The sequence below is a fragment of the Ipomoea triloba genome, chromosome 10, assembly GCF_003576645.1.
Source record: "Ipomoea triloba cultivar NCNSP0323 chromosome 10, ASM357664v1".
NCBI classification, from domain to species: Eukaryota; Viridiplantae; Streptophyta; class Magnoliopsida; order Solanales; family Convolvulaceae; genus Ipomoea; species Ipomoea triloba.
The window spans coordinates 19,340,487-19,350,655 of NC_044925.1; the positions used below are offsets into that span (position 1 = coordinate 19,340,487).

Here is a 10,169-nt window from a genome sequence, read left to right on the forward strand (position 1 = left end):
TATATATATATATATATATATATATATATATATATATATATATATATATATATATATAGGGTCAACCGATCAGGTTCCCATGCGGCCATGCGGTCACTCACCATTTCGGAAATGCACTGTTAGGTGTAATGCATTTTGTGGTGCATTTGTGCATTTCTTTCTGGTGCATTTCTAAACAATATGTGGTGAATTTATGCATATCTAATGGTGCAATTTACATTGGTGGCTCACATGGCTTTCGTCGGACCTCTTCATTGGATGAAAAATGTGTGAGGAAAACCACTGCAAAGGGTCAAGGAGATGACTAAAGCATGAAAGACCAAAAATACCCCTGTTCTGGACGGCTATTTGACAAAAATTTTAACAGTGGACTAAAAGTGGCAAGGACTAAATAAAACTAGCCGTAATGTGGCAAAAATTAATGAAGTGGACTAAAATTGACAATGCTCCAATAACAGTAGGACAAAAAATGGAAATGACTCTTTGTTGGAATTACTCTAAATTTTATTAATTCGATAGTAAAAGTTGGTCTTTAGTAGGAGCTTAAAGTGAGTATCGTCCTTAGGAGTGGATAGAGAGGGGTTAAACACAAGTGCATTGAGTGTTTGAAAGCTAACCCAAAGAAAGTAGAAGATTGCATAGAGTAACAAGTGTAAAAGAAAGCAATTGATTGAGTAAAAGACAATGTTAGAAGAGAGGATTTAGATCCTTGCATAAATGCTCATGAGTGTTCTAAGGTACTAAACCAAACAATGCTCAACAATGAAATTGAGGGAGTTGTATAAGTGTCAACACCACTCTTGTGGACATTGGCCTATCACCTAAAACCTAGTCTCATTCTCATAGCAACTAGGTTAGGTGAACCAAGTAAACAAACACTTGGTGTACTCATTCTCTTCCAACCCCCTTTTTTCAAAGGTGAGCTAGAAATGTGATGGGTTTGGCTATGGTGAAGCCCTATTCTCATAGGTAAGACACCAAATCCAATAACCTCTTGCAAGTTGAGCCCTAACTAAACAAGAGTCGATATAATTCACCATTCTCACAATCAAATTCATCATCAAGACATTGCAAGACCTAGATTTGGCAATTCAATTCACATAGGCAACATATTCATACAAGAAAATTCAATCCAAATCCTTAGAGATGATTAACTACTCATGATGAAAATGAAAATCAAAGAAACAATTGAAGTAATAAACATTGAGTTCAAGATAACAAGGAAAAATAAATGCAAGAATTGAAATGGAAAACCTTAGCTTGATTCTTGAAATTGAAAGAGTAAATATGAAAATTGAGATTCAATTGCAATTACAAAGTGAAATCTTCCAAATGATTATGGGTTACAATGTAGAAGTGTTTAGCAGAGGTTCTACGGAGAAAATTCTAGAGAGAGAAACTGAAAAATGAAAAGTGATCACAAATTAACCGCTCCAAGATAAATACTTGAAAATCATGCCAAAATAACCGCCTGGGAATCTCCTACTGGATGCTTGGTCAAGATGGAGTTCACGCCGTGAACTCCATCGTGACCATGCTCAGTGCTTTGTAGATTGCAAGGGTCACGATGACCTTCACGGCGTGAAGGTCATCGTCACCCTCCGGACCAGTTCTTAGGTCCCAGGCGTCATGCTGTTTTAGAATATTGAAAAGTCTTAAGAGAGTTTATTTAATTAATACTTTTATTTAGAGGTTATTATTAAATTTCTGAGAAAATAATTACGAAGAATATATTTATTGATAAAATTAATCAAAGTTTTTGGTGGTATTATATGGAATCATGAAAAATCAATCACCAAAAAAGTTATTTTAAATATTTGATTCTTTTCAACTTTCCTATAAATTTTTTGCCCTTTCAATACTTTTTCTAAGAGAGCTCCATTTTAGGCATGGGAAAAATTGTCTCATCACTTTAATTTTTATTCTCTAACATGTTTGGTTTATGGAATAGGTGGAATGGAATAGCATTCCTTGGAATAGACATAATCCATTGTTTGGTTCGGACATTTTGTAATGCGAATAGCATCACTTAAAATAAGCTATTACATTTGCAAAGGGAATAGCCATTCCTAGGAATGCTTTGGTATTAGCTATTCCCATGCCTTTGGGAATAGCTTTTATATTGAAAATACCAAAAATAACCTTTACAATTTATTTAATATTTATATTTAATAAATATAATGTATTATATAAATGTATATATATAATTAATTATAATTTTATCTATCATTAAATATATATTTAAATTATATATATATACACGTACACACATGTATGTTTATTTTTATCTAAGTTGTCTTTATTAAATAACTCTTTAATATAAATATGTATTTTTATTATAATATGGAGTAATAATAATAATAATAATTTCTCAACGTGTGTGTGTGTGTGTGTGATGGAGACATGGGACCTCGGGGATATGATCCATTTTATTGTGGACCAGATACCAATAAAATCATATACATACATATACACATACATGTGTGTGTGTGAACAAGAGAAAACTGTACCGGAAAATATGTAATTGTATTTACTTAGGCTATTTATATAGAAGAATGAAGGATGTCAACTACATATTCAAACTTTAAAAACTTAGGTTAGGAATCAATTGGTTAAAAAAAAAAAGAAGGTTAGGAGTTAATCTCTTAACCTCCCATGTATCTCTCTAACAAATATATTATTATTATTATTATTTTGTATAAGAGTATTTATGTTTTTAAAACCTATTCCATTTCTATTCCTTTAACGAACCAAACATTGGAACTTAATTATTAAAGTCTATTCATTCAGCGAACCAAATAATATAATACAATTCCTGTTTGATTCCTTACTTATTCCATTCCCTGTGGAATACTATTACTATTCCCTCCAAATTCATTACGTGAACCAAACATGTTGTTATGTATTCTGTGGTTCTCTTATGCCATAGAGCACCCAAATCCACTCTAGGGGGTCCTGATTCTAGGTGTGTTCAACCACTTGTAGCTTTGATGGGCCCACCTAGTGGGCCCCCAGAGGCTAGGGATGTCGTGGCTATGGCTTGGGAGGATATTCTTGACTGGGAATACAAGACAGCTAATCTAGGTGCTCTGACCTTGACTAGGAATGAGCAGAAAGTCAAGCGTGTTGAGCTTGTAAGGCTGAGGCTGAGGCAATGAAAGTAAGGGAGTGGATGCTGATATTCCGAGTATTAGTGGTGTGTAGGTATCTCCCGCAAATTTTACTATAGACCACGGTCCACAAAGCATTGTGTTCCAAGTGACAAAATGACGTTGTTTTGATTAATGAAAATAGACGGATGAAATGGCCTCCGTTCTGCGCAACTGCAGTTCCCTTTCAACACAACTGCAGTATCAGTTCAACACAACTGCAGTTCCAGACGGATGAAACAGCCTCAACACAACTGCAGTATCAGTCCAACACAACTGTAGTATCATTTGAGATGAACTATATTATCAGTTACGAAGATTTACGGAAGTCGTTTCTCCCACTTATTAAAACGACGTTGTTTTGTGACTTTGGTCCACAATGCATTGTAGACCGCGGTCCACGGTATAATGACTAGGTATCTCGTCTTACTGCCTTAAAGGCCTCACAAGGTAAGTTAGCCCTGACCCTTTTGGCTGGGAGGCCTGAGGGTGGCGCCAACGAGGGAGGACAGAAGGTTTCACCTCCAATGGCCATTAGTAATGCCTTCGAGGCATTGGAGGTGGATAGACAAGGTCAGACGGATGGGATTTCATTACACTCCCAACTAGGTGTCTTTCACTCCACTTGCTACTACTAGTGTTCATATGTATTTTTTAGGAACAGAGACAACTCTCTTGTATGCCTAGGGGGCAGGAACTCTGCACCTCTAATATGGATGTTGCCTATATTCCCTCGAGGTTCGAGGGTGGTTTGGTTACTAATCGTTTGATAAGTACTTAATTGCACATATTTCTAATATCATATTTATAATTATTTTTCTTATATCTCATTTAGTTTGGTGGAATATGATACTCAATTAATTAATATTTGATTTTTAAGAACTCTAAAGCAAATATGGCATAATATGCCATTTATGACATGTTGAGAGTAATTTTGTCATATCTATTTCATACATGTTGCCTAATTAAGATGATTCAAGTGTTCATAGAAAGCTATGACAATTCTCTATAACTTTCATGTAAAGAGTTGATAATCAATTTGCAACTACACAAAAACATATAGGCAAGTGCACCTATCGTTCAGAGTATAGAGGGTTGAGTAATGAGTATCGTATCCACATGGACTACAAATACTAGCTAGTATTATCCGTTGTTTAATTATGTAGTCTAAAGAAATTGTGAAAAAATAATTAAGAGAAAGTGAAAGTAAATGATTAAGCAATAAATAAAAACAAACAAATATGGGGGAACCAACCAGTGAGGAAATGGTAATGGGATCTATGGATCCCTTAGGATATCATTGACCATAAAAGATACATTTAAATAACAATTGTTCAATCCTAAGAATGAAACAAAATGAAGTTTGGGAACCTATTCCAAGACCAGAAAATCATAATGTCATAGGTATTACAAAGTGGGTCTTTAGGAAAATGTCGGAGTTATTATCATAAATAAGGCAAGGCTAGTAGCAAAATGTTATTCACAAGAAGAATGCCTTTTTTTTTATTAAATATTTGCTCCGGTTGCAAGGTTTGAAGCAATCAAAATCTTCCTAACTTATGTTGCCTTCAAGAACTTCACGGTATATCAAATGGATGTGAAAAAATGCATTTCTAAATAGATTACTTGAAGAGGAAGTTACAGTCACCAGGATTTGAGGTAAAAGGCGAAAGTGAAAAAGTCTACAAAGTGAAAAAAAGAAATTATATGGGTTGAAACAAGCACCAAGATCGAGCTTGGTTTGAGATGAGCATGATGAGTGAATTAAATTACTTCTTGGAACTTTATGTGAAACAATTAAAAGAAGAAATATTCATCAATCAAGCTAAATACACTAGATATTTGATTAAAAAGTTTGGTCTAGATGGAAAATTCTCAATGAGAATTTCCATGAGCACATCATTAAAGCAAGACAAAGATGATGAAGGAAATGGTATTGATTAAACAAAGTGTATAGAAATGATTGGGTTTCTCTTATATCTCACAATAAGTATATCATACCTGATATATCTTATTTTATAGGAGTATGCTCGATATTTCAATCAAAACTAAAAGAAAGTCATTTTATTACCACAAAGAAGATTAAATTATAAGATATAGGCACAATCAATGTAAGATTGTGGTACCCGGCCTAAATAAGGTAATTTTATTTTAACTGGCTTTTTAGATGTTGACTTTGCAATTTGCAAAATAGATAGGAAAAATACTTCTTGGGCATGCCAGATCTTAGGAGGAAAGCTTGTTTATTGGTTCAACAAAAAGCAAAAGTCTATTGCTACTAGTACTACAGAAGTAGAATATATAGATATATAGTAGAATGAAGCTGTTGTGCATAGTACAAATTCTTTGAATGAAGCAACAATTAAAGGATTATATGATTATAGGATTGATTGCAAGAAAATTAATTTTATGTGATAATACTAGTGTCGTTGTTATCACTCAAATCCAGTGCCTCATCAAGAACCAAGGACAGATATTCAACATCACTTCATAAGAGAACATGTGCAAAAGATCAGGGGAACTCAAGTATTGGTCATATAACCACTAAAAATAATCAAATTATAGATATTTTCACCAAGTCCTTATGTGAACCAAGATAAGATTTATTAATATAAGACATGATATGAAAACGATTGAAATGAGCTAAGTATCATAAACTTTTATATAATAATCTTTTTTTCTTTCATAAGTTCTCTATGCAGCATGATATTTGAGCAAAAGTCTTCCATATAGCATAATTCACAAGTTTTCATATGATCATAAGTTTATTTTAAAAGCAAATTAAAATGTTCAAATGAGCTTGAGATTTCAAAAATAAATAAATAAATAAAACTTTTTATGAAAAAGCATATATCTTATTTTAATGGACGTTTGCTCTTTAATATGTCACATATTTTTATTTTTAGAAGAAAACCATTGAAGTAATCGTCCAAAAATATGGGCGAAGACCATAGAGGTCTTCGCCATTAATTTTTTTGGCGAGGGCCAGTGGTCCTCGCGTCGTCCATATTCCCTCTCTTTTTTTAAGACTAATTCTAAGTCCATATATCTCATTTTTAGACACACTGTAGAGGTAAATCATGAATTGCACAATTACGAATCAATTCACTAGTTAAATCCTAGTCTTCATGTGTGCACAAGAAATTCAAACTAAACTTTTCATTTTCCAACATCATTGAACCCTTTTCACATACATACTTCTAATGAGATTCGAAATCTCATACTGTAGCCTCCAATCATGATCTTTAAGTAACCAATTACACTAAGTCTGGGTCCGGAACTTGTCGTCGATATTCTCGAACAAACACAACGCACCAAAATTTGGACAGAGACCAGAGCTCCAAGTCCCACTTGGCCACTGGGTAGTCTTTGTCTAATTAAACTTTTGGACGACGATCTCCTTAATCATTTTTGTCCAATTTTCTATTTGCATGAGGATTTCCATAATAAAAGTTTTTGTTCATACTCTTTTTTTTTGACAGCAACAGAACCACTTGTTCATATTCAATTCTTGAGTTTTCATTTTTTAATCAAAGTATTTATAATAAATATGTAATTTGTAAAAACTAAATATACAACCTGAAATTTTTTTTAAAATCAAAGAAAAAAAATAATTTTTAAATTTAACCGTAAATGCTAGACCCTAAACAGTAAAAAGGGAACCGCTAAACTAAATAAAATTAAAAAAAATTCAGTCAAACTCTAAAATCGGAACCTCAAGTGTGCAATGCACTTTCACATTTTTGCAAGTTCAATCTTCTGATACTAAATCTGCAAAATATTAATACTAAATGTGCAAACTTGAAAAATTGTTAGAAATGCAGATTTTAGTATTCAAGTTTTCATAATAAAGTTGGTGATAATTACGAATATGTCACCGCGTCTTTTTTTTTTTTAAATCTGATATGGTTTTATCGATTTTTCCAAATGTAAGGCTGTGATTGGTTCTTAATTTTCTCCTAAAGATTTGTTCTCATATAATTCAATACACAAACACACATATATAATTAAAAGCCCGCGGAGTAGCATGTAGGCCGCAAGGCCCGCATTTTCGCAGGTAAAAAAATTTTAAGCCCTAACTTGTCCCACTGCAGGGCAATTTAGAGTTGGCCTGCGGGCTTCAAGTTACTTTGACACCCTTATACAATTCTAAACAATAAGTAAATAAAAATTTGGGGTCTGCAAATCTATTTGGGATAAGGGCTAAATAAGTTTTTGAACTATTCATGAAAGTTAGGAAATAATAGTGGTTGTAAAATCCGGGTAACTATTGCACCTTTCAAAAAAGTGCAAAGATTTGCATGAAGGTAGTTGGCCCAGTGGTTTAACTCTAGAGGTTAAAAAANTAACTCTAGAGGTTAAAAAAAAAAAAAAAAAAGTGGTTTGCACGCTTAAGTCAACCGTACCACATCACCTTCACATTGGTTAAATAGGCCTTTGAAGCCAATTGGGGCAAAGTTCATGAGCTCATGAGCATCGGTCCTATTCTTGAGGTGCAGAATAAGGGCCGCATGTGCAGTATTAAATTGTTTATTGCTTGCTGGATTTCAGGTAGATTTAAGAGGCTGCCTCTTGAGGTAAAAATTGAGTGATCCTTAGTGGGTATTTTCTTGAGCTTGGTTAAATGGGATTGTCCGTGTTCATCTCACCACATATACAAGGTAAGGCGAGGTATAGCACAACCTTGGGTTGCTCTACATTGATTGTCTACATAGGGAGTTATGGCTAAGATGTTAAGGCCAGGCCTCTTTTGTATTGATTTGCATTGTCAAGGCCACTTTGGGGTCTCTGTATACTTTTGATTACATCAATGAAATTTAAGGTTTAAAAAAAAGAAAAAAAAAAGAAAAAACTATTAATGAAAGTATAATTAAGTCATCGAATTAAAAAACAAAACAAAACAAAACAAAACAAAACAAAATTGAACGTATGAACTTAAAAAAAGTGCAATTAACCTAATTTAACATGTTATTGCAGGTAACAGTCACCTTAAAAGTAATTAGGATGATATATCAATATGTTTTGCTGATTTGATGCCCAATAATAATGATGATGATGATTTATTAACAAAATTAAAATATTTAAAAATAAAAAACCTTTGCCGTGGTTCGCGGTCAAGCTTCTTTAAAAAATAAAAATAAAAAAAATAAAAATTAGTCAGCAAAACATATTATATGAATTGGGCATACAATTAATCACCAAAACATATTATGTGTTGAAGGTTACATGCAATAAAATGTTAAATTGGACTAATTGAACTTTTTTTTTTCAGGTATCTAATTATAGTTTCTTTTTTTTTTTTTCTAATTCGAGGGCTTAATTACACTTTCATAAATAGTTCAATAGCTTATTTGATCATTATCCCGACTAATTTAATTATCATATACTACATTCTTTGTTCATAAAAAATCTAATTACACTTATTCCTAACACAAGACATCAAAAATTCTATCAAAGTATAGTAAATAATGAAATTAAAAAAGAAGGGACATGCATCATTATTGATGATTATATTTGAGATAGAAAACTAGTCAAGAATACTATGCACCTGGATGGTGTAAGAGACAAATTTTTAATATTTATAAGAAACCAGAGCAAAAAAAAAAAAAAAAAAAAAAAAGATAAATACGTAATTGAATAAATTTGGTAGATTCCTAGTCACCCATAAAAAAAATAAAAGAAAAATCATATCCACCCCATGTGAGATTTACTTTCCTTGATATCATAAAATTAGATTCTCGGTTGCCCTGAATTTTTCTAAGCCAAATAATATTACACCAAACGTGAGAATAATTTTCTCACCGTTTTAAATTCCCTCAAAAGTTTGAACTTTCATGACTACCAAATACACTATAGGAATGTTATTCTTGAAAATAAAAAGTTAGAATGAAATAAGTCCATTCTTATAAATGTTATTTCATTCTCGGTCTATCTCATGAACCAAACCCACTCTTACTAATTTCAAAGTCATGAAGTATATCCACAAAACAAATTATCACCAAGCCCCTGAGGTAATACTTCTAAATTAGTCAACTTGTACCTTTTTCCACCTATATCACGGATTTTAGATTTTGGAGAACAATTTTTTTTTGAATACTACTGACTCTGTTATAACTGTCAATATTGTCTCCACTAAGGCTCAAAACCACCCCTCTCATGTTGGGTGCAACCGGGTACCACTAGACCACAAAGTCTTTGATATTTAGGAGAACAACTTAAGTAAAAGAATATTCAAATTAAGACCAGAAAACTATTTGATGATCACATATTGACTAACACAATCATCAATTGCCTATTCCAAATTCACAGAAATAGACCAGATCTATTCAATTCCTATATATATATATATATATCAAATAGGAATTTAGAAGGTTATGAACATACCAATAGAAAATGAAGCGATAGCGACAGGACTTTTTATCGATCAATCTTCCATCATCATTTTCACATATGGATAACCAGTGTGGCTTCTCGTTTCCATAATGCTCTGCCTTGAATACATATATGAAATCAAATTATCAAAACACAATGAGCTAATTAAAACAGTGTTGATAGGGAAACTTGAATAGGAGAGATTGCATGCCCTAGTACTAAAGCTTACTTCTCTCTTTATACTGTACTAGTTCATGGCTCTGAATAAATATACGGAGTCTATATATAGAGAGAGAGAGTAGAGAAACTAGCTTAGCCAAACTATCAACAATTCAACATGATGATATAGTTCAACCGTTGATTTCCCAGTACAAGTAGTGGTGTGTTTGTATGCTGGCGGATGCCGTGTTTAACGGGTTAGAGAAAAAAAAAATCTTTGCGAAGGGTGGATTTTCAATGGGGGGGAGGCCGGAACTAACCTTTATTGTAAATTCAGTCACACTTGTTCGTGAGATGGTTAGGACCGGATCGAATCAACATGCAAATGTCATATTTATATGCTCAAATATATATAATACTAATTAACAGTACAATTTTTGTTACTTATAACTGAAAAAGTATTATATTTTTCCTAATAAGTAATGTTGA

At 32.7% G+C, this 10,169-nt stretch overlaps 1 protein-coding gene across 1 annotated transcript in view; it reads right to left on the reverse strand.

Moving 5' to 3' along the window:
- The window catches only part of LOC116031479 (subtilisin-like protease SBT5.3), a 16,386-nt gene extending 6,556 nt beyond the window's left edge, over positions 1 to 9,830 (reverse strand). Inside the window, exons 1-2 of the mRNA XM_031273702.1 lie at positions 9,751 to 9,830; positions 9,534 to 9,640 (exon numbers count right to left, since the gene is read on the reverse strand). The gene's annotated coding sequence lies outside the window, so the exon portion shown is untranslated. The remainder of the gene's footprint in view (positions 1 to 9,533; positions 9,641 to 9,750) is intronic.
- Positions 9,831 to 10,169: the final 339 nt, after the last annotated feature.